Raw genomic sequence first — 24,763 nt, 5'->3', positions numbered from 1 at the left:
ATGAAGCCAGATGGTGACTAGAGTGAATGAGTTTCTTTATAGAAAGTACAAAACAGGCTACATTAATCTATGCTATTAGAAGTCATCATAGTGGTTATTCTAGAGACGGATGTTCTCCACCAGGCATAACCTGGTCCCCAAGGGACCTTTGGCAATGTTTGGAGAGTCATTTAGGTTGTCACACTGGGGAAAGGGTTGCTTCTGACAGCTAGTGGGTGGGGGCCAGTTATGCTGCTAAACACCCCACTATGCACAGGACAGCCCCCCACAGCAGAGAACTGTCCAGTCCAACATACCCAGGGTGCTGGGGCTGAGAAGCCCCGTCTTAGCGGGGCAGTGGCTGAAGGTGGGCATGGGGAAGCTTCTGGGGCCTGGTCATACCCTGTTTCCTATCTGCATGCTGATTACACACGTGTGTTCAACTGGAAACTTCATTACGTTCTGCATGTATGGTATGTATACTTTTCTACATGTATATTACCCTTCAACAAAAAGTTTTTTGTTTTTTTTTAATATTTTATTTATTTTATTTTTAGAGAGGGAGAAAGAGAGAGAGAGAAACATCAATGTGTGGTTGCTGGGTGTCATGGCCTGCAACCCAGGCATGTACCCTGACTGGGAATCGAACCTGCGACACTTTGGTTTGCAGCTCGCACTCAATTCACTGAGCTATGCCAGCCAGGAACAAAAAGTTTTTAAAATGTTAAAAAGTTATCAAAGCTTTAGAAAAACCTTGTTTAGTAAAAATATATCCTAAAAATAAAAATTATATTTAATAAAAAATATATCCAAGGTTATATTTAATAAACATATAGCTTTGTTTAGTAAGAATATACCCTGAATTGGAGTATATATTAAGCAGCTATCAGTTTACATCGACAAAACCATTTAGATTTAGTAGAAAGCAAAAAGCAAAAGGTAGAGAAAACACCAAATGTTTAATAATAAAACAAGACATAAATAAATATTTTATTCATTGCATCTCATTGAATACCAGGATTTAGGGCACAATTTCAAATGGCAACAGCCACTTATTTCTAATCATCACCTGAGGACATGCTTATTGATTTTAGAGAGAAAGGGAAAGAGAGGGAGACAGAGAAAAAGAGAAACATTGATGTGAGAAATATTGATCAGTTGCTTCTCACACATGTCCTGCCTGGGAACCAAACCTGCAACCAAGGTATGTGCCCAGACCGGGAATCGAACCTACAACCTTTCAGTTTATGGGACGATGTTCCATCCAACTGAGCCACGATGGCCAGGGCGGTAACATCAAGTTTAAAAAAAAAAAGAATTACACACTAACAAAAAATGCATGAGTGTTTTATTTATTAGAAAATCCTGTTGACCTGAAGATAAAAACCTGGCCAAGTCACTTTTAGAATTTAGTACGCCAGCATCTGCAGAAGCCAAGGAAGAAAACAGCCACTTTAAGAAGAACGCCTCTGCGCCATCCACAGCCTCTTGCTGGGACCCTTTTCTTCATCCTGAACATCTGCAGCATCCTCTGCTCTGTGAGTGTTGCTTTGCACTCTCACCCCTTAAAGAGAGGAAAAAGAGATCGAAGAAAGAGGTGGGCCACTCCAGACTGGTTGGCGGTAGATTTAACAAGCAAGGGAATTTACACATGAGGTTTGTGTGGGAGGCCACAAGACAAATAAGTCTCTGCACCCACCTGCCAAAACCTTAAAAGTTTATCTAGAGGCCTTAACTGGGTTCAGTCACGTATTCAGTCCAGATGACCTCAGCAGCACCTACTCTCTCAAGACCGCATCCTTGAAGCAGCTCCTAGTGTGGGGACGGTGGGCAGAATGTACATTCCCAGGACAAGGGAAGGGGTGAGGAGCCTCTAGTTGCCAGGGTCCAGTTCAAGGGTCAGCTGGCAGCCACGTCCTCTCAGTGACCTCATCCAAAAGGGGTAAGATTCTTTGGTCCATCAAATTGACAAAATTTTTCACAGCAGGACTTGTGCTTGGCAGGGTATTTTGAATGGAAAAGTCTACCATGGCCATTCATCTATGCCTTGCATTTCTATGTGGGGTGTGCTGGGTGCAAATAAGTTGTCATTTTTAGTTCACAGGCCTCCAATCAAGGGAAGCCTCACATGGCAGGATGTAGGTCCCCAAAACATGCATTCCAGCCCAGATGAAAGGAGATCTTGGGAGGAGGGAGTATATTTTGCATATAGAAGAGACATGACTCATTGGGACTTGAAGACAGAGGTTGGAAGATTATTTGCAAAAACAGCCGTAATTATTCCCTTTCCTCTAGGTAGACCTACCTCCATGCAACGTCTCTGCAGCTCTTTTCAGAGGAAGATGGAGTCTATTCCAACCCTCCCCCTGCTTTACATCTGAATTGGACTTGAGACTTGTTTCGACTGATAGAAGGTGGGCAAAGTGAGGCCACCCCAGTTTGGAGCCTAGTCCTCAAGACCTTGCATGCTCCCACTCACTTTCTCAGACCCATGCCCCCACCATCTGAACTGGCTGAGGTTAGTCTGCTGGAGAGTCAGAGACCACGTGGAATAGAGACAAAGCATCCCAGGTCAGGCCGTCGTAGACCAGCCAGGCCCCGCTATGCAGGGGCTGCCTGTAGATACACGGAGCAGATCCAGCCAAGACCAGAAAGGAAACAAAAAACCCCCAAAATCCTCAGCTGAGTTCAACTCAGACCAGCAGCCCACAAAATCATAAACTAAACAACTGGGAGTGATTATTTTATGGAGCATGTACCTTTGCTCTCAGGAAGGTAGCTGCAAGCAGCTCTGACATTTAATCTATTCATGTCAAGTCCGGTGTTACTAATGGCCCCTCTTTCTCAATTGTTGAGGGAAAGACCCTGAATGGAGTATCCGTGACCTAGCTCAGGTCACCTAGCTCAGTCACTGGGGCCAGAGGGTTGGAGGCTTGGTGACCATACCTGGGTCCTGCCCAGAAAATGCAGTCACGTAATGGACTGAGAACGGGATAATTCCCCAAAAGCAAAATACACAGGATGCCCCATGAAGAGCATGCTCTGTATCTCATTGCCTGTAATGTGAGAATTCAGCTGCTGTGGAGATTCTCACCGCCCAGTTGTTCATCGCTTTGAGATTCTGTCATCAGCACAGACACTGGAGCAATTTATTTGTTAATTATCCTACATACATAATTCAAATCATGGAATATCACCAGGAAAAAATTGTCCATTTAGAACAGATTTTATATTTCGGGCGCTTCAGAGTTTGCATATGTAGGTAATTTATTGGTATTTCCTACCCTATTTTAGCCTTGAAGCATACCAGAGGTGTTTTCTCCTTAAAATGAAGGAAGGATGTGTCTGGCCCATTTTATGCCCTGACGTGTTACAGGATGACACACAGACCAGACGCTCCCGTGTTCAAAAACACGAAGCAACATGGGAAGGAGATGTCGATGCTTGCATAGATAAGTACAGGGAGAACCGACAGACAATGGACAAAAGGATACTCTTTCCTTTGATCTTACGTCATAAGCTCTGTCCTCTAGCCTTTTGATGTTCTCTTGCTGGCTTGTGGATGTGCTTGATTTGAATTCACCTACCCTCAACGATAATGAAGGTCAAGGGTGGGCAGGGCACATGAATAAAGCAGCTGGTGGAAAGAATTGACAGCGCTCAATAATCTTTCAGCAGATGAAGATTGTATGGGTTCCTTCTGTTAAAACACTGGCTTGGTGGTGGTTGGTGCGCCACATCACCCCTGTAAGTGCACCCCTCGGGGGTCAAGAAATGCATTTGTAATACAGCCATAGGACGGAATGACCTGCAGCTATTAAAATAGTGGCATGGGGAAGCACGCATAATATTTTACCAAGTGAAAAATATTTCTAGAAGTGCACTATGTCATCGTTTTCATAATGTGTACATATTATGTATGTAACAGTGGGGGTCTCCATAATTTGAGTGCCTTGCTCCCTTTAATGCCTCTTTATGTTTTACAGGCTCCCAGTGTAAGAATGTGTCATTGTGGCAATTGTAAAATGTGAAAATAAACATGCAAAGTGTATCCATTAACTATGATAGTACCGCACAGAAAGTCATGCTGACAAAATATTTGCAACTGGAAAAAAAAAAAGGTTCCCTAGCTCCTCAACAGGTGCCCCTCTTGTATAAATTTTGAAAGCAGTATTATAGTCTGGTGGGGTGTTTTTTCGAGGGCTGCCACATCTAAGGTAAACTAAATAGTTACTAATCTACAGAGTATACCCTATTGTCAGACCCTGTTCTAAGCATTTTACATGTTTTAACTCATTACTACTCACAGCAGCCTATGAAGCAGTTAGTGCTGTTATTATCTTACGAATGAGAGAAATGAAGCATGGAGATGTTAAATGAAGACATGTTAAAGTTAGAACCTGGGGCTCTGGCTCTTGACAACTGTTCTATAGTTTTCTCCTGTTCTGTGAGAAAGAACATTCCAGGTAGCACTCATCTGAATAGGAAGGGTTTCTCAGAAAGGAAAGCAGATCTGTGAATGCAAAGCTCAGGCAGCCCCTAGATGGCCTTGACCTCCTCCTCTTTGACTATTCATGGAGGAATTCACCTTGATCTTTGGGGACAGCATCTACCATGTTGAAGCTGGAGCACAGAAAACCACTAAAAGAAATCGTTGGCCACACAATCTCTGACTTACAACCCATTTTATTCAGCGAGGAGGCCATTCTAAATCACCCAGCCACCAGCTAACCTGCTCCCTAAATGGGCTCAGCAAGATCAGCTGAGCCAGTCCAACTCCAAAGACACCTGCCCAACCTGTAGAATGCTGAGCTCATAGATGCTTACTCTTTGACATTGCTAAGTTTTGAGGTGCTTTGTTACACAGCAAAACCTAACTGATACAGTATCCTGGACATGGTGAGGACTTGGAGTCCTTCCCTGGATAACTGACTCCACTTTGGCTCGTAGTGCCTGGGCAGAACCTCTGAGGTTCAGTCAAACCCCATTATCAGGTCCTTGGCCTTGGCAAATTGCCTCATATCCCCTGCAACAGCATTGCCTAGTTCCTCCCAAAAGTGGTCCCTGCAGGCTTGCTGGCTCTCAACTTCCATTACCATAGGGAACATTCTTTCACAGGGAGTATGCAGGGATTCATGGATCCCTTCTGTGCTGTATAAGAGCCGAGGAAGTAGCAAGGTACCACCTCCTGTGCTTTCTGACTTTAAATCTGCTGCAGTTTCATTCCTCTTTGTCGGCAGCTGCTGGGTTGCAAGATGGAAGCCTTGTGAGGCTATCTGCTTCCAGAGTTCTGGACTGGCTGTGGAAATAAGTAAAGACCATGCAAATAAGAAAAACACCCTCACTTGTGTTTGGTAGAGTCAAAGCCAGGCAGGGGAGCAGGGAAGCTTTATAATCAAAATAATAAAGAAGGCATTAGGTGTAATAAAGAAGGCATTGTTGGCATAGGAAGTCTGGATGCAGGGTCAGCAGAGGTGGGGCATCTTATGTGTTTGGTTTGGACAGCGTATTTGGCTTTCTTTGGTTGGTCCTAAGTTGGAAGCTGGCACAAAAATGAGAAAATCTGGCAATTACTAACAAAGAGTTAATGGCTCTGAACCAATTGCTACAAAGGTTGTGTTTTCATTTGATGAACGGGTTGCTGCTAAGGTTGTAACTCTGCGTCCTGTGGTCACCCACGGGCTGGCCTTTTCGGACTTGCATATCCAGTCTCTCAGTCTCCATTTGGGACAGCCTTTCACTGGCAAGAGGCTGGCCAGATCAGGGAAGGCTACAAACCCAGATCGTCACTGTCTGGGGACTGCGTCATTGTCTCCTTGATCAACTGTCTTGCAGGATGATCTTGAATTTTTTATTGTCGTATGATCATGGTGATTATCTGTTAAGAGAGCAACTATGCAGTATGCAAGAGGCCAGCATGATAACCACTGGCCAAAAGTAAAGTAATTCATAGCCCCTGTAAGATACTTCAGAACCAGGACTGTCCAACCCAAACCAAATAAGCATAAAAAAATGGGCCATAAGAATCAACCTTAAAAAGCCAAGTTGGTTTTCCCTGAAGGCAATATGCTGCTTGTTCTATTTTGCCTGTTTCATTCATCTAAGTACAGCAAGAAGGGTTAGCAATGGCACAGACACCGCCTTGACTAGCTGGCAAAAACACCTACAGAATGCAACTGTCTATCACTACTGTGACAGTGAGTTGAGATTGGCCTGTATTTCATCTGTGGTGAAGATGGTGTTGCTAATAACTTCTGCCAAAGTTAACATTAATAATCAGTTGCTTCTAGTACTTTTTGCTTGTAGGACTTCCACCGTTGGGAACACGGCTCTGATTGTTCCTGTAAACAATGAGTAATTCCCCCAGTTGGATTATGAAGGCCTGAACAATCAAGGGTTGGCTTGTCTGAGAACTGGCATTGGAATTGGCACTTCCCAAACTGGTGATTCACAGAATTAGGGTCTCTGTGTGCAGATCAGTCTTGGAATGCTGTTCGTAACGTACTGGATGTATCAGTCTGAGGCGAGCGAGACCAGCCATGCTGGCTGCGAAAGAAGCAGTAGCATGGAGAGCACATGGAGATTTGGGAGAGAAGGGGTTGCTGATAATCGGGAGGTCGGAAGAAAGGCCCTCCATTAGCCTGGTTACATATTTGGATCTCTATTAAACTATTTCAGGGGGCAAGTCATTGGCCCATCCCTCCATGAAGGTTGTTGAATTCAAAGGTAGAACCCATCGTAACTGGTTCTTTTCCTGGGAGAAAAGGGCACTACCAAATTCATTGATGTATTCAAGGTCATTTGTCTATGGAGATGTAAATGCCATCAGCTGCAATTTCCTATAATCTTGTTTGATAAGACTGAACTTGTCCAGAGGGTTGTTTTTTTTTTTTTTAATCATGATGATCTGATGATGGGTGGCAGATAGAGCAATCAGTAAGATTCAGGGCAGCAGCTACTGTTTGGGATCATCTACGAATGGTGTTAGAATGAGTATGTTGTGGCCTAATGACTATAATGAAGAGGAAAGAAAAGAGAAAAATGGGCCATTCTGGGTGGACGGCCATGAGGAGCCTGAGCAGAAGAATGGTTACTAGCAAGCAGATGAATCACAAAACAGGAATTAGTCAGGGATCTTAGTTCCATGTCCTGGGCAGCACCGTCCACTACCCTAAATTATCTGCAGTCTCCAAAGCTCTTGGGTCAGCTGTCCACTTCCAAAGAGTAGCTGTTCCTGGTGGATCTCGGAGAATTCTGAATCTGAGGTCTGTTTTTGGAGTCGTCTGCCAGCCGTGTGGAATTCTGAGTTACTTCTTTAGTTGTGAAATGTGCAGCCAAGGAATTAACTCTCTGGAGTTTCACTACTGAATTTGTGAGCAGTACCTGATAGGGTCCCTTCCAACAAAGTCCAAGAGTAGCTTTTCTCTGATGTCTTGTCTGACAGATGAAATCTCCTGGTTTAAGACCAGGAGGAGGCCGAGGCTCTTTGAGGAGACGTGGAGGGTAGGCAGCCTTAAGCTGTTGATGAGAGGGGTGAGTCCTTGCAATATTTGCAATATTTGGCCATCTTTGCACTACCATGCAGCAGGGCAGGATGTCAGAGGTGAGACCTCTACATGCACAGGTCTTGCAGTTACCAGGTGATGGGGGTGACTGATGTGTCATCCCCGAGGGAGTGGGCTACATGGCCATAGTCCCCTATAGTTCCACCTTTTCTCTGTGTGCGTGATTGGATTATGGTCTAATCAAAATTTATTGGAAATGTTTTGCATGTGGCTTTTAGTGGACTATACTTGGGGTCTCTCAGGGGCTCAACTCTCTTGCCCCCTCTGTATTCAGGGTCCCCCTCAAATGCTACATTGTTTCCATCTTCTCATCATCCTCCCCAGGGGAGCAAGAAAGATTCAGTCCTGGATCCTTGGGAGAATTGAATAGTGTTTTTTAGCTTCTCACATTAAGTCTAAATGACTTGCTTGTTTCCCTGGGAGAGAGTGCTACTTTTTCTTTCTTTTTTTTTCTTCCTGTAGAGTAGAAACTTCTTCCACATTGTATTGCCTCCCCCCCTGCCCCTTTAGATTTCTATCTTCCAGTGGGATCCCTTTTTCAGTCTCCTGGAACCATACGTCTCTTGGCTCTGCCTTAAAGGTAGTGGTGGTCATGGTGCAGGGGGCATTGCTGGGAGGAGAAGGATCCTCAGGGAACTGGTAATATCGCTGCAACAAGGAGACAGATTCATCACCTCTCAAAGGAACTTTAAAATATATTGAAATTCAGGTCACCTGATTACAAAACATCAGTGTGAATATTCAGCAGGCGTGAACGCTTCTGAACACCTTTGACTTGTAAATGTTGGTGGAGGAGCATTTTCTCCGGCGCCTTCATTCATTCAGTATTTGTCCGGCACGTCCTTGGTGCTGGGCTCTGTCCAAGGCGCTGGGAGATACCAGGGGACAAAACAGAGATCTCTGCCCTCATGCACATTTTATCATAGTGGGGAAGATACATAACAGGGACTAAGCAGAGTATGTTGATGGTGTGTTAAAAGGTGGCACGTGCTATGGAGCTAAGAACATGCAGAGCAGGGCAGGGAGGATCAGGCACCACGGGACAAGGGCAGGCTCACGTGTCTCCTTGTCTTTGGTGACACCTGACGTTGCCATTTCGATAGCAACCTTATCACCAAGCCTCAGGGAAATAGAGCATGACAATGAAACCTTCCCTCGGGGTTTGAGGATTGTTATGAAGGAGATTCACACGCACACGCACACGCACACGCAGGGCTCTGGCTAAGTTTCTGGATATTGCCGCTAATTTCATTAATCCTCAGCACAGCTGCAGGCCGAGTCAGCCGCCGCACATCTCCACTGGTTCGGGATTCAGAGAAGCATTGTATCTGATGGGGTGTAGCGGTTATTCATGAAATCTGGGCTTTACTGTGGAGACCTGATTTTCAGTCAAAAAAAAAAAAAAAGAAAAAGAAAAAGAGAAGTCACAAATCAAGATGCTGTAAGTTGGCAAGCATATATACTTCCGGAGAAGAATATTGTTAATATCAGTATCTCTCACCAGCATCAGGATCCCTTAGTGGAGACCCATGTCCGTGAGCGACAAGATTCTATTATTACTTCTCCATTGTCCTTCAGAGATAGAATCAGCTTTACTAAAGAAAGCAGCAAAGCTTTTAAAAAGCCTGTATGTAGTAGGGAACAAAGAGCTGTACAATGAAATATTAATTATTCTAAAGGATAGCTCGGAGAAAAGTACTAAGTTTACCAGAAACAATGAATTCTTTTCTCTGCATTTCTATTTCTGTTTAGGCCAGCATGATCTGTTTCACCAACTCGAGATGCACTCATGGTCACATGTTGTTTGATTTTTTAAAAAAGATTTTATTTATTTATTTTTAGAGAGAGGGGAAGGGGGGGAGAACAAGAGGGAGAAGAACATCAACGTGGGGTTGCCTCTCACACACCCCCACAGTGAGGACCTGGCCTGCAACCCAGGCATGTGCCCGGACTGGGAATCGAACTGGCAACACTTTGGTTCACAGGCCGGCGCTCAATCCACTGAGCAGTACCAGCCAGGGTCTCTTTCACATTTTCAAAAATATTAATCACTGCTGAGGAGCAGAAAAATACAGAATTCCCATTTTGAAGCCTCCCACCCACCTTGAATTGTCCAAAAACATGAATATTTTCCTTATACAGTGAGCGGTGTGGATGCGTGCTGTGGTCCTCTGTCTCTCGCTCTCTCACAGTGGGGGTGTCGAGGACTCGTCCTGTGTGGCTTGATTTGCACAAGCTTTTATGTGAATGTAGGTGTTCAGTTCTGTAGAATAAATGCCCAAGGAGAAACTGCTGGGCTGTATAGTAGGTCTGACTTTAGTTTTAAAAGAAAGAGCCAACTTATTTTCCAGAGTGATTTCCCTATTCTACACTCCCACCAGCAATGATCAAGTGACATAGTGACTGTTTTCTCACCAGCATTTGGTGTGGTCACTATTTTTTATCTTATCCATTCTGTTAGATAGACAGTAATGTCTTATTATACTTCTAATTGCCATTTCCCTGATGGCTGATGATGTTGAACATCTTTCCATGTGCTTATTTGCCAACAGTATATGCTTTTCAGTGAAATATCTCTCCGTGGCTTTTGCCCATTTTCTGGTTGGATTGTTTGGTTTTTACTATTGAATGTTGAGCGTTCTTTTTTCCTAGATACAAATCCTTTGTCAGATGTGTTATTTTGATAACACATTTCCTAGAATATTATTTGTCTTTTTAGCCTCTTAATAGTTTTTATAGAACAAAAGTTTTTGAGAAACTTTTGATAAGGTACCATATACCATTTTTTCCTGTCATCCACTTACTTTTCATTCAACAAATAATTCTTGCATGTCTACAGACACTATAATGCAATGTCTTGCATTATAAAGACACTACTGTAGGCACCCGTAGGAATCCAAAATGGGATGTGGTGCCAGCTCAAGGCATTTCCACTCTCGCAGCGGGTGTTGGATGGAGATATGTCCAGATAACTAACATTATATAACAAATGCTCAGTGCCATGGAAGAGGTAGAGGTCCATTTTTTTAAAAAAGAAAATCAGATATATTTTGGACGATAAGGAAGTAGTAGGTGAAGGTTTCACCACTTCTATGCCACAAAAGGGCATAGAAATTGTCTTTATCAATTCACTTTTTCTAGGTTAACATGATAATTGTTAGATATCTAACATATATTAAATCTCATTCTGTGCAAAGCAATCCCACATACATTGTATCAATTAACAACCACCTCACAGGGCAATGGAGAGGGCTGAACCATATATTTCATTTAGAGGATCTAGGGTTCAATGGAGCTAAGTAACTCACCCAAGGTCACACACACACACACAGGAAGTGGGAAAGGCAGGCTGGCACTCCAGTCTTGTGATTCATGCTCTTTTAATTCTACCCAGAATCCTCCCGAGGCGCGTCCTTTTCCTTCCAGTATAAACTCATCAATCTCCTGGCTAAGAAATGGACTGTCTGATTTACATTTTAAAAGAACACACGATGCATTTCCTCGGTGCACAAATCAACGAGCTCTTCTTGATGAAGAAAGACTCCATTAAAACTTGTACGGTGGTCCAGATCACACAGCAAGTGGAAAAACAGACCCTGCCTGTGGGTCACCAGGGGCCAAAGAAGGGGTGGGTGTTGCTGGGAGTCAGTCAAGTTTTGCTGGATGGCAGCTCAGGATGGAGTAATCAAGGAGGTGGCATTTTAGGTCATCTTCTTGCGGGCTCATTGTTACCCCAGGCACCTTCCAATGCCAAACCTTTCATGGGGAATGATTTTAAAAAATCAATAACAGCTCTGGTGAAGAATTAAAGTTGCGTCTGGTTCTGACCTAAAGGACAACGAATAGGGAACCGGGACTCTTTCTCATTCATAACGTCCCCGGATTCCCATCTATACTTCCTTTCTGTATTATTTGTGACCTTGCCCAAATCACTGATGTCTTCTGTACTCATTTGCCTTTCCTTTAAAATGTTTACCACGTAGGCAAGATGGGAGGACTTGTAAAGAGGTGAGTGTATATATCTAGGTCAGTTCTGCAAACACCTGCATAGCCTCATTCTTGACACGATGCGAACACTGCGGGGTCACCTGGGGAGAACAACCCTTTCGCATTCTATATTCACTTCCATATTCATACACCTCGCTTGGACCCCCCAATCCACACGTGCCAGAAGTCAGACCTACCGTTTTGTGTAACAAAGAGCAAACATAAGAACATGAGACAAATACATTTTCTCCAGGGGACTACATAAGAACAGGAGGGTAATGGTTGCCTCCAGGGAGAAGAACTGAGAGGCTGGGAGACAAGGGTGGGAACTGTGTATCCACTTATACTTTTTGAATTTTGTACCACGCCATTGCTAATCAAGCACAGATAAATAAAATTAAAACGGAATATATGAAGTAGAAACTAAACACAAACTTCCTTCTACTTTAACCAGTTCGTAGGTACAATGAATAAAATACCTTCCAGAGAGGAAAACAGAGCTTTAGAGAATTCGACTTCTTTACCTTCCAAGTTCCCTTCTTAGAGGCTGTTTTGTTTGTTCGTTTGCTTGCTTGTTTTTTTCTGCTGCGGACAGATCAACAAACAGGCGAGCCATCCATTTCTGCTGTGCGAATTGACGAGCAGAGAACAGCGTCAGTCCACTGTCTTGGTGGAGGATTCCCAGGGTTTTAGGAATCACCAATGTAGCTCCACAAACGTTTTATTCTAATGGACTGACTTTCATCCTGCAGCCAGAACTGACGATGTGTTTTCACAGCCCAGTAGTTGGAGTTGAAGCCGTTCTCCGTCCGTCTTAGGAAGATTCCAGGCCTTGTAAACGCGCCACGAAGCTCTGGCCTGCAGCAGAACCTGTCGACTTCTTGCCACTCTTCCAGGACCTGGCGCTCCTGGCCTGGGCCCGGATGCGTCCCTCACCCGCCGCAATCTTGGGGAGTCCTTCCACCAGCGCGGGTCACTAACCCCTAGGTGCGGCACAGACCGGGCTTGGGCGGATTTGGCCGCGCAGCGGCCAGGGACAGCTCCCCAGCCCAGCGAGAACCCAGTCCGTGTCTGGAACGAATGAGCATCACTAGCACAGTGAATTTACGAGAATGAAAGGAATCCAGACCAGGGCTTGGGTTACCACGTTGACTTTAAGAACCCAGGGACCGACTGTTAAGGGAGGCAGAAGTGTATCTGCAGAAGCGCCACGCCACCCCTGGTGAAGGCCGGGCGGCAGGGCGCCCCCAGTCCGGCCTGAGAGAAGCAGCTTGGAGCGCAGGGTCCGATGACTTGTCACTACGCGGTCTGGGAAGGGCCGGGCCCCCCTGGGTGCCCAGCAGCTGGGGACAGGAAAAGCCTTACTTTGAAGCTGGGAGTGAACTGAGGTCTCGCCTGGGGGCTCCAGGGCCGCCAGCAGGACAGCGCACTGCGCCGCGAGGGAGCGCCCAGGAGGGGGCGCGGATCCCTGGCCCGAGCTGGCGCAGCCCCAGCCCCGCCTCCTCCCGAGGCGCCCCGCCCTCCCCGCGCGTGCCGCCCGCGCCCGGGGGAGCTCCACCAGAACCCGCGGGCAGGCAACCCCTGCCCCGGCGCAGGCGCCGTCGCACGCCGCCCCTCTCGCCGGCTCCAAGCCTGCGCCCCCGCCCCGCCTCCGCACGCGCCCCCACTCCGGGCGCCTCTGATTGGCCGGCAGCTGGGCCAGGGTGTCAGCGGCGGCTGCGGCCAGGCTGGCCCTGGGTGCCTGCGGCACAGGCGACTCCCTCGCAGCCACTGCTGCCGCGCTCTCTCGCCTCCAGGCTGCTCCTGGACTCCCGCTGCGGCTGCAGTTCTGGTGGCCGAGCCCTGCGGCGTTGCAGCTCGGAGCAGGCGCGCCGACCCACCTGCACTCCTGCCTCTCAGCTGGCAGCCCCCTAACACACGCGCTGCGCTGCGGCAGGTGCCCCAGACACCCTGAGGCGCGTTGGCCCGAGCCTGGCCACCATTGATGACCCAGGTCACGGACCTACTCCAGCCTGGCTACCGCGTGTGAGTACCGTCCCCTCCCCTCCCGTGGCTTTGCGCCACTGTCCCTCTTACGTTGCGGCAACTTCGGGGGTGGGTGTGTGGTGGTGTCTCGCACGTCTCCCCACACCCCGTGAAGGTCCTGAGCCAGGGTCCCTGGCAAGGCCAGTCTACCTCTGCGGAGGGATTTGGGGAGGAGAATCGAACTTGCCAGGGCACCATCGCAGAGTGGAAACAGCGCCTTTCTCCCCCACTGCCGGGGCTGGACTCGCCTCTGGTTTTCCCTGGCGGCTTCCGATCCCCACCTGCCACGTAGCTCTTGGGCTGCGGTTCACCGCGCACCTACTACGCTACGGGCGCACCAGTGGGACGCCTTAAACCGTCGAGTAAGCGCCGGAATCAGCCCCACGCAACTGATTTGACTCTTTTGTACTCTTAATTTCTGTAAAATGGGGCTAATCAGGGACTCGTTCAAGGTCACGTTTGGTGCGCGGAGTAAGAATCTGAATCGAAAGGGGCGCGCTGTTTCAGGGTAGAAAGTGGGGCGGGGGTCACCTCAGCTCCATCCCGGTCTCTTTCTGATACTCCCCCCAACTCCGCCTTATTGGAAGAGGTCAGGCGCTGATCCCAAGAGACCCCTTGGGGGATTTTCGGGGGGATTACGTAGAGGAGCGATTCCGCGGGGGGAACCCTTGGACCGGCTACCAGATGCCACATCCCTTCCATTGCCCGTGGCTTTGCTCACGTCTCGGCAGGGTTACGGGAATTCACTAGGTGCCTTTACGCCTACGCCCATCCTGCTCCGTCTCCTCCCAAATAAGCCCTGTCCTCGAGCACACGTATCCCAGAGAGCCTGACTGCACACAGCCGTTCGGGCCCAGGGACTTCCCAAGAGAAGCGGCTGGGCTCTGGGGTTGGGGGGGGGGTTGGCTTCCCCAGCACGGGCTCCCTCCCGCCAGCCTTTCGAAAATGCCTCGAGTTTGGCTTCAAGTCCGCTCGCCTCTCCCTACCCCTTGATCTGGGTTTCACGCCTTCCCCGGGGATTGGCGTCCGGCCCTGGGATATTGTACGTGTCGTCAGATGTGAATCTTTTACTCCAGATCCTTTGAGGCCGCGCCGTTGGGGCTGTGAGCTGTTCTCAGGACTTTGGGCTGGGAAGAGGGTCGGTCGCCCCTCCTCTTTGGAGGGCATCACCCCGGTTCTCCAACTCCGCCTGCCTTGCCCCAACTCAGAGGTGAGGTGACTACTGAGATAGTTTTGCAAAGTCTGACAAACATCTCCGAACCTCAACTTTTTAGTCTGCGAAATGGAACAATTCCTGTGTTTTAGTCTTTGCAAGGCGGTGGAGTTCGGGGGACATGACAGATGTAAAAGTGGAAGGAAGATTGTGGAGGAAGAACTGACCTGTAGGTGGAAATGGAGGAAATTTAATTTTTTTTGTTGTTGTTAAACAGCAGTCTCTAGGCCCCGATTCACAGACCTCAAAATCCTTCCTTCCTGAGAAATTTGGTTTGGTAAGACTTTGAAAATGCTCCTTTGCCTCCTCCTGTTATTTTCCTTCCTGGCCATGGCCGTTCACACTCACAGATACAGACGGTCTCCTTTCTCCGAGCTGGGAGGGGCGGAGGCAGAGTTCCTCTGTGGCCTTGGCCTTGAGTGCAGTTGACTCACACAGACTGAAATACCTCCTAGAGCCCTGAGCACCCCCCTGGCTCTGCCTTCCTGCTTGTGACTGTGTGTCCACAGGCTTTTGTCTCAAAGGCCAGCTAAGGCGGACAGCCTGGCCTGACCTTGGTGCGTTGATCTTAATGGTACACAGAAGTGTATGCACGGCGGGTGGCCACAGACAGAGCAGACCTGTGGAGCTAGTGCCCAGATCAAGACCTAGAACGGTTCCCGTGTCCCCATGACCTCTATAGGTACACTCTGCCAGAGGTAACCACCATCCTGCTCAGTTTTGTCCGGTGGCTCTTCCTTTTATGACTCTCACTATTTATTTTATCATTTTAGTTTCAAAGCAAAAATGAAACTGCTAGATAATTTTCTACTTCCTTTTTTTTTATTGTATACAAACCCAAGGTGGTTAATTATACCTAAACCAGTCCAGAAAGCTAGAAGGAAGAATTCGGTCTTGAGTCGTGGTTGGACTTTGAACTGGGTTTGCCCCACCCACCGCCCTGGTCATCGGCTCTCATGTGGTGCAACTGGCCGGACCCCAGATATAAGAGGGCTGGTGCTGTTAAATGGAGGGTGGTTTATTCATAGTGTCTTCGAATAATGCAGACCTCAAAGAGTGTAATAATAAATTGTGAATTAAGAAAATATGGCTGAATTCTCCCTTGAAGCATACAAAGTGGAGATAATTTGAATTCCTCAAAGTTAAAAAATTGGTGAAAATCACAGAATTTCATGGCTGTGATTTTATGCGCTGTTCGCGCTGTTGCCACACGGTGGCGCCACATTGGCGGGAGAACTGAAATGCCCACCATCCTTTCCAAAGCCCTCTGAACAGAATCCCAGGAATGAAACCCAACCGTTTAGGATCTCCGAAAGTGATTTCCAAACGCTGGTTTGCCCAGGACGTGGCAGGCGGGCTAAGTCCATGGCTAGAACGCCATCCCAGCGTGTTAGCAGGGTCTCCTGTGGGTTGGGGCAGGTGGAGCTGAGCCACTATCGCTTTCTCTCTAGTAATATGGAGCTGCAGTATGTCCTTGGAATTTCAAAGAGGGTCCATTGAGAAGCTAGCTTAGGTATGTGAGGGTCCTTTTGGGGTCATTTCACCCCAGAATCTCCCAAAGGTGTGAGAGAAGGAACTCTCTTTCCTGGGGCTGGTAGATCTTTTCACAAAGCACTGTCCGTGGTGAACTCGGAGAATAAATAGACCTGGGTGTAGCCAAGCTGCTGCTGGAAGAAATGGCCCCTGCCTTCCCCAATCTGGGGGCCAGGTCGCCAGGGGAACCGTCGGGGGTGGGGGGCATGCTGTATCCAGCTGTGGGAACAACTGGTGTAGAGAACCCAGCCAGTGCCCTTCCCCCACCCACCACCTTTTCATTTTACCGTCCGTGTGACTGAGATGCTGGTTAGATGACTTTAGTCTTGTGATGGCTGCCACGCCTCTGTTTGCTAAGCGTGTTGGGCATTTGCCATGTGCTGGACACTATATATATATTCACTTAACCTTCACAACAGGAGGAGAGTGGCTTTCCCAGTCAGCGGTCCCCAACGTTTTGGCACCAGGGACCAGTTTCATGGAAGGCAATTTTTCCTTGGACTGGGGTGGGGGTGGGGTGGGGATAGTTTCAGGATGATTCAAATACATTACATTCAAGCTCAGCTCCTGCTGTGTAGCCAAGTTCCTAGCAGGTCTTGATGATACTGGTCTGCGGCCAGGAGGTTGGGGACACCTGTAAGGGACCTGGGTCTTGAAAATTAAGCACGCCTTCTAAGTTTACACACGCCTTCTGAGACCCAGAGTGTGGGGCGAGCCAGGTCTCTCAGACAACCTCCCTAGCTGAATTGCATGCACCCTTGTGCAGGGCGACGGAAGACTTGTACATTTCTTTTGTCCTTCCTGGCACCGGGCATACAACTTTGCATTGAGTAGCTACTTTGTCTAAGTGTGGGATTCCATGAATAGAACATTCTCTGCTGAGCAAGAGGGAAATTGAGGTGCTGAAGGATGAGAATTTGGGGTGGAGTTCACATGACCGGTGACGTTGGGAGTGAGTGTGCGCCCTCTATGTCTTGTCTTCTTTTGCGTTTAAGATTCTGGGTAAATGGAGACCTGCCATTTACTTTTGTGATTTGTTTTTTTCCCCACCTGGTATTGTATTTGGCATGTGTTAATTATATATGTTGATAGTAGTAGATGTAATACTTCTTAGAGATCTCAGAGTTTAAATATTCCCCATTGGTGGACAAAATAAAATATGCTTTTACCTTCGCTGTTATAAACAGTATGGCAGGGGCTATCCTCGATGGAAGTGCACACGAGTGTGTCTAGGGTGTGTGCCCCGGAAGTTGAATGTCTGGGTAGTAAGATACTCTTGCACCAACAACTGTCTCCTTCAATTGTTCCTTGCAACCCACTAGGTTTGCAAATTGTCCTCGGAAGCGGCTGTGGTATTTATCACTCCCACTGCCAATCTGTGGGAGTTCCGTATCCTCGACCGTGCCTGCTAGTATCAGAGGCTTTACTTTTGGTTGATGTGATAAGCATGGAATATATTTCATTGCTCTTTTACTTTATGTTTCCCTTAGAGATTTCATATATGCATATATATATATATATATATATATACACACACAGAGAGAGAGAGAGAGAGAGATTTCTTCATACACACACACACATACACACACACACCCCCTCTTGGTTTTCAAGTTTTCTTTTCTATGCATTGGTATATTTCACTAGGTAAAATTTTAGATCTTTAAACTCATCTGAGATTTATATTTCTGTACAGTGTGAGGCAGGGATCTAATTGGTGTCCGTATTGTGAACCATGCCTTTATCCTTTAATGAATAATTAGCTACTGCTTATTTATTTTGCTGCTATCTCTGTCATTTACCAATTTCCGTTATATATTTGGATCTGTTTCTTATCTCTGTTCTGTTATTTTTATGATTCCTGAGCTAATACCATTTTAATTTAATTATTAAGGCTTTATAATAAATCATCCCTTCTTAGCCATTTTTTTTCAAAATTGTCTTGGCTATTCTTGACCATTTAGGTTCCTTCATGAATTTTTGGATCTGTCCTAAATATCCCTTCCCATGAAAAATACTGTTATCAAAATTTGGAAAAACATCAAATAAAATTATTGTTTTTTTTTCCCTTCAAATATAGTGCTAGTCAACTCTTTGAAATTCCCATCCTTCACTGTGAAATTTTGGTCCCCATTTCATGTGGATTCCCACTAAGTGATTCTTCTCTGGTACCAGAGACCTTTGATTAAGAAGGACCCCATGGATATGATTTTTAAAGCGAATACGGTCATTTTATATTCAACAACATGGGAGCGGCATTAATATCAATAATTCTTCTTCTCTGTCATTTTTATTCTCCTCCTAATCCATAATTTATGGATTCTTAAAAAAAAAGAATCCACAAAACCATTCTTTTAAAACATGAAGCAGTTACATTTTACTGTGAAGCAGTTACTTTTTATTGTAACTTCTTCATCTTCGTACGTATTTTTACTTGCTTAGGATGAATTACTTTGTCAACATTTATTTAGTCTTGAAGAATTTTTGATCCATATTGCCAAATAATCCTCCAGGAAAGTTTATATATTTATTTTGCCACTGGCAGTGCCTTGAGGGTGCCAGATCCCGGTGCTGTGCCAACGGTAAATATTCATCAACATGGCCAAGTTCACAGGCAAAGGAAAAACCCAGAATCTTGTTTCTGCACTTGGCTTTTTTTTTTTTCCTAGTGAGACAGAATGTATCTTCATATTTACTGGCTCTTCACTGCAGACTTAACTGTAAAGTTTTACATAAGTGTTGTGTCTTTTACTTCCTGTAAAAGAAACTTACATTATCACTTGGTGTTTTGAAGAGAACTGTCGGATTGTTTTATACAGATTATATTTATCCTTTAACTGTTAAATATCATTCCATGGTATGAAAATGCCATATTGTATTGATGTGCTCCTCCATGGTGGACATTTGATGGCTTCTGTATTTTTTAGCTGTTATTGGGCTGGCCAAGAAGTCTGGTATGCTTTTTCTGTAGGATGGTTCTAGTAGCGCTTAGTTGTCTTTAACAATTTTGTTCGAAACAATTTTGTTCGATTGCATTGTGGCGGCTGTCATTTCCGTGTGCATTTAAAAAAAAACTTATCAGAACTGGTGAATTTTTGTGCAGCCATTTAAATATTGAAGATGGAAGAAGATATGCAACACTTTTGGTGTATTATGCTTTATTATTTCAAGAAAGGCAAAAGCACACCTGAAACACCAAAAAAAAAATTTGTGCAGAGTATGGAGAAGGTGCTGTGACTGATTGAATGTTTCAAAAGTGGTTTGTGAAGTTTCTTGGTACTATAGACATTTTGGCCAAATAATTCTTTGCAGTAGGGCTGTCTCATGCATGGGAGGATGTTTAGCAGCACCCCTGGCCTCTCCCCACTAGAAGCCAATAGTGGGAGAGAGCCGACATACTCAAAATATCCAAATCAGTAAAATTATTGGTGAAAACGAAAAATGTCTCTTTTATGTTACAGAAAAAACATAATGGGCTTTTTGGCCCATTATATAGGTGTGTGTGGTAACATCGTGGACCTATATTTAGGCACATGCAAAAGGAGTCCTTGAGGATATAGGCCCGGAAATGGAATCGCAGGATCATAGTTTATATGAACTTAAAATCTGACCACTCGGTGCCAAATTGCTTTCGAAGGTGGCTGCACTCACTTAAACTTTCAGAGCAGTGTACACATATGGTATCTGTGCATCAGGGGACAGTAATACTAGAGAAGGAAGTACAAAAGTAAAAAGTACAAGGTCTGTCCAGAAAGTATCCATCCACATAATATGAAAAAATAAAGGCATTTCTTGAAGAAGATACAAGACACATGGTACACAGGACAATGACCCCTCAGTCCCCTTCAGAGCTGGCACCTTGGGACCTCACACAGGTCTCCCAGCATCTCTTCCACTGTTTGAAACACTCTGCAAAATCCTTTGTTAGAATCGCCATCAGCAACCTCGTCGTATTTTCCTGAATCTCTTCGATGGTCCGACATCTCTTCCCTTTCAAAGGTGATGTGAGTTTGGGGAAAAGCCAGAGGTCTCGGGGCCCCACATCTGGGCTGTAGGGGTGTTGGGTCACCTGGGTGACTTGATGATGTTCTGCCCCCACAACCAGATGGAAACTCGGAGGCTGAGATCTTACATTTTCCCCTTGTAGACTCATTGTTGTGCCGGTCTTGGACATGGGCTTTGGAGGCTTGGGAGGACAGGCATTCAAGACCTGATACTCCCCTCAGGCATATCTGATGAAATGGAAGACTTTTAAGAAAATGCCATCGATCCGGAGCTGGGCACTTGGGAGCACCTGGCCCTCGTCTCTGAATTGGGGCTCCTGGCAGTCTTCCCGTTAGCAGCGAAAACAGTTAAACCAAAAAAACTTTATACCATTGTTTTAGTTAAAGCACTGCCCTCAGTGAGTCTGCCCAAAAGACCGTTCAGTGGCAGGCACACTGTCACCAGAGTCCAGTTTGCTCATTCAGGTGGCTTCCCTGGGTGGGTGCTGTCCTTCCACGGGGGCCTGAAAACGCGTCTCAGGGGCCTTAGCGTTCCTAGGGTCCTTAGACCGCGCCCTTTTACTTCTGGGGATCTGGCCCGAGGGGGAGAAGCTTCAGTGTGGAAAGCCCTTGATGCACGAAGATGTTCACCAGAGCTCTCTATGAGACGGTCCGCAGTGGGAATCAACCCCGTGAGCAACGCTGGGAGCGGTACGTCCATCCAGTTCCTGTAACGCAACGTATCCGCTGGGAGCGCTGCTGCCAGGGGGTCAGACGGACACGGCGATGCCCTGGGGATAAAATGCGTGGTGAGGAAAAGCTGCTCCCTCTGTGTGTAGCAGGACAGAGCGACACAGCACCCGCAGCATGCGGGGGAAATGGACTTCAGTGAACTGACGTGTTAGCACTGGTTGTGTTTGTGTGATAGCGTCAGGTGATTGATTTTCTTCTATGGCATTAACCGATTTTCTTTTTTTAATGATTTTATTTATTTATTTTTAGAGAGGGAAGGGAGGGGGAGAGAGAGAGAGAGAGAGAGAGAGAGAGAGAGAAACATCAATGTGCGGTTGCTGGGGGTTATGGCCTGCAACCCAGACATGGACCCTGGCTGGGAATCGAACCTGCGACACTTTGGTTCCCAGCCCGCGCTCAATCCACTGAGCTACACCAGCCAGGGCCAATTTTCTTAAATGGCATTTTTTTTTTGGTGTGTGTCGGGGTGGTGGTGGTACTGAAAACCACACGCAAACTGCGGAGGGAGGAATCGGAAGAAAGAGAGGTTCCGAGATCTGTGACAGCCCCCTTCTGATGAGACGCGGGGTGGGGTGTCCCCCTTTGGTAACTGTTTTTGCAGAATTGAGACTTCAGAAGAAAGGCATGGCAGAGAGGGGGTCCGGGAAAAGGGCCCTGGCCAGGCTGGGCGGGGCCAACGTTGGTGGGAGGCTGCCTTGCCCTGTCCGTGGGAACTCAGAGCAGGGCCGCACACCTCACCTCTGGGCTGTCCTGTGCCTGGCGCATCGCTGGGTTCGCGCAGGCGCTCAAGCTGCGCTCGGTGGCCTTACTGTCCACGGGCACAGACTCTGACACGCCCCACTGACCGCGCTGCGGAAAACTTACATTGCGCTTTCAGGGCATTCCCTTTGGATTTTGGAGGGGGGCAAGTGAAGAAACCATTGTTTTTCATTTCTCTCCGGTTTGAATTAAATATCCATGGGCGTGACTACGCAATCTCAAACCGCCTCACCGGCCTTCTGCCGTCCGTCTTGAATTCCTGAGTCGCTTTTTAAGAAGAAAAGCTGCCGCTACTCTGGCTAGCTCAGGAAGAGCTCTGTAATGCCGTCGATGGAATTCTGCAGCACACCTTTAATTATCCTTGAAGTAGCTAACTTTAATTAAAGTATGCGTCTCCGAACCTCCTACTGACGCAGGATGTATTACTGAACCCACTGCGGATCGCGCTGCTGTTACAGATCATTAAACCATTTCCCTCCTGCCATGCTACTGAACTGGAGATTTCTTTTTTATCGCCTAGGACAGCTTCATTCTCCTCTTTGCCGTCTATTCAATAAGATATTATCTAGGGCCAAATCCCTATAATGTTGCTGCTTATATACCTTTGAATATAACCACAGTTTGAGTGGCCCAGCTGAGCATGCTATCTTATTGTACGCTTTTCTATTTGAGACTGTTTTCCTTTTGAAAGTGTATGCTCCCATCTAGTTTAAAAATTTGTTTCAACTTTCATTATATGGGGGCTTCAAAAAAAAAAAGAAGAAAGAAAGAAAGAAACCTATTTATTGCATCTGGGCCTTGGGTGATTGCAGAAGGTACACACAGCCTGGCAGAGTCCGATCAGAGGAGTGTTTCGAAAATCATCTGGGCCGGAGGTAGAAGACGGATCCTTTCACCAGGGGAGGCGGTAGTGGGTGAGACTGGTGAATTCCATGGACATGAGTCTGTGCTAAAGCGCCTTTGCTGTAAAATGAGTCTCTTGGTCAAGTCACAACATGGGGGTCGGGGGAACCATGACAGTGAATTAACTGTTCTGTAAGAGACGGATGAAAGTGCAGGCAGGAGCATTATCGGGGGAGATGGCAAATCTATCAGTGTCTACTGCAGGGAGGACTCACTACGCCCTGCAGGACGGAAGGGTCCCTGTGCCCCCTCTGCCACCAGGTGCTGACGGGTTCATCCCCCATGTGCCCGGGAGGGGCTCCGCGCTGGGCTCTGCTGTCCGGGAGGTAGGCCCTCCGTGGGGGCGATGGATGAAGCCCGCAGAGAGGCCGTCTGTGGGGCTGGACGCATGCGCAGCCGTGAGGCCGGGCCCTGCTGCCGTGCCTGCTTTGTGCGCGAGCTCCCTGACGAAGCACCGGGTAGGAGGCTGCCTGCCCTCCCGGGTGGCATCTCGCTCACTTGATTATTGAGAATGACAGTCAGATATCATCACACAGAGCTCCTCTGGCAGGTCCGTCAGCCGCAGACCTCTTTCCCAGGTGTCCTTGCCACTGATCGCCCAGTCCTGTTCTCTCCGGTCCTGGTCGTGCTTTCAACAACTGCCCATGAACTGATGTAGGTCTGTTAACTTCCAGACGTCTCTCAGGCCAGGCAACATGGAGATCAACATGCTGCTGGAAATCCTGCCTACCGCAGGGGGGGCCCTTGCGCGCGGTCTTTCAGAGCCCCGCCCCCCGAGCGGGGCTGGGATGCTGCAGCTGCCCCCTTCTGGGTGGTGGCCATGGTGTCTCATAGAGCCATCCACAGATCAGGCCTGTGGTTTCCCCTCTCGTGCTGTTTGCACATCAGGAAGTTTCTACGAGGTCGTACGTGTGGACTGAGGGAGAGGCCACAAAGCAGCAGACGCAGGAGCCGTGAGTCCGAGCCACCTGCCCGTGCTGCCTGAACCTGCTTTCTGCTACGCCATTGCCACTCGACGGTGGGCGCCTACTGCACCCACCCGGCCTAATAGAATCTCCAAGCTGGTGGTCACGTGATCACCTGGCGTCCCCTAGTCAGGCATCAGCGCCAGAGCCCCGTAGCCAGCATGGACTGTTTCTCTACAGGAGAAGGGCTGTCTGCAGAGGAGGGGGCGCCTCTATTTTAACAGCCTGAGAAGCCTTTGAAGAGCTTCACCTGGAGCTTCCCAGAGGCGCCCTGCCGCTTCTCTGTTTGCTGTGGACGCCGGTGTCATCCGTCTGCCGGGTCCTGCAGGAGCTGAGGGGCGGTGCCGCGAGCGTGCGCAGCTGCCCGCACTTGCTGCAGAGCCTCCCCGCGCTCGGGGTCCCGCCCGGAACTGGCTGCCTGACTGTGTGCTCAGTGTGGCGCTGAGAGCCGCATACTTGCACGTTTCTTTGTGTTGTCTCCAAATTCCGAAAGCGCCCACCAAGCTTCAGGCCTCTTTCTTTTTTTAATTTAAAGGCTAAATGGTGACGATGACTATTATTGGTAATAACAATGAAATAATCGCCCCGGACGGTCTAGGAGAATCCATCAGAGAGAAGAGCCTAGAAGGTCTCCCTGTGTCCTGGCCACCCTTGCGTTGTGGCCACGAGAGCAGCCCATCCTGCCCCTCGAGCCAGATGGCGTCTTGGGAAGGAGGAGGGAGAGGGAAGGAGCGCCCCGCTGTGGGGAGGTGAACTTTGAACCTCCTGAACATTTTCCAGGAGGAAAGAGTTTTCGTCAGGGAGTCAATCAGTGGGGCTGAGTCATTGTCCTCTGTTTCTTCTCATCTCAGAGCTCTCATAGGGCACACAGTGGCTTCCGCTTCCCTGCCTGTGCCCGGGTCACCTCGAGACCTTCCCCACCGCTACCTGAGTGACCCCAGAGAAGCACAAATGCTGTGCCTCTAGGTACTCACCTATTTAGGACCCTCCAGTGGCTCCTGGGGCCTTAGGTGAAGTCCAAGCTCTTTGAAGTGGCTTTGTAACCTCCCTCCACCACCTAGCCACAGACAGACGGATGGAGTAATAAGCACATCTCCGAGG

The 24,763-nt window shown here is 47.6% G+C and overlaps 1 protein-coding gene and 1 long non-coding RNA gene across 2 annotated transcripts in view; one reads left to right on the top strand and one right to left on the bottom strand.

Annotated features, from left to right (window-relative positions):
- Window positions 1-1,315: 1,315 nt before the first annotated feature.
- Window positions 1,316-13,023, bottom strand: LOC118501558. The gene is made up of 3 exons (XR_004904179.1): window positions 12,056-13,023; window positions 8,752-8,922; window positions 1,316-5,278 (listed from the first exon to the last, which is right to left on the bottom strand). It is a non-coding gene; the product is annotated as an uncharacterized LOC118501558 (long non-coding RNA).
- A 173-nt stretch (window positions 13,024-13,196) lies between these two features.
- LOC114502090 (myosin VIIA and Rab interacting protein) overlaps window positions 13,197-24,763 on the top strand; it is a 204,845-nt gene continuing 193,278 nt past the window's right edge. The window contains exon 1 of the mRNA XM_028518928.2: window positions 13,197-13,556. The gene's annotated coding sequence lies outside the window, so the exon portion shown is untranslated. The remainder of the gene's footprint in view (window positions 13,557-24,763) is intronic.

This window comes from Phyllostomus discolor, chromosome 7 (assembly GCF_004126475.2).
Source record: "Phyllostomus discolor isolate MPI-MPIP mPhyDis1 chromosome 7, mPhyDis1.pri.v3, whole genome shotgun sequence".
NCBI classification, from domain to species: domain Eukaryota; kingdom Metazoa; phylum Chordata; class Mammalia; order Chiroptera; family Phyllostomidae; genus Phyllostomus; species Phyllostomus discolor.
Note: the sequence above shows the minus strand (reverse complement) of the source record. Positions and strands in the feature narration are given on the sequence as shown.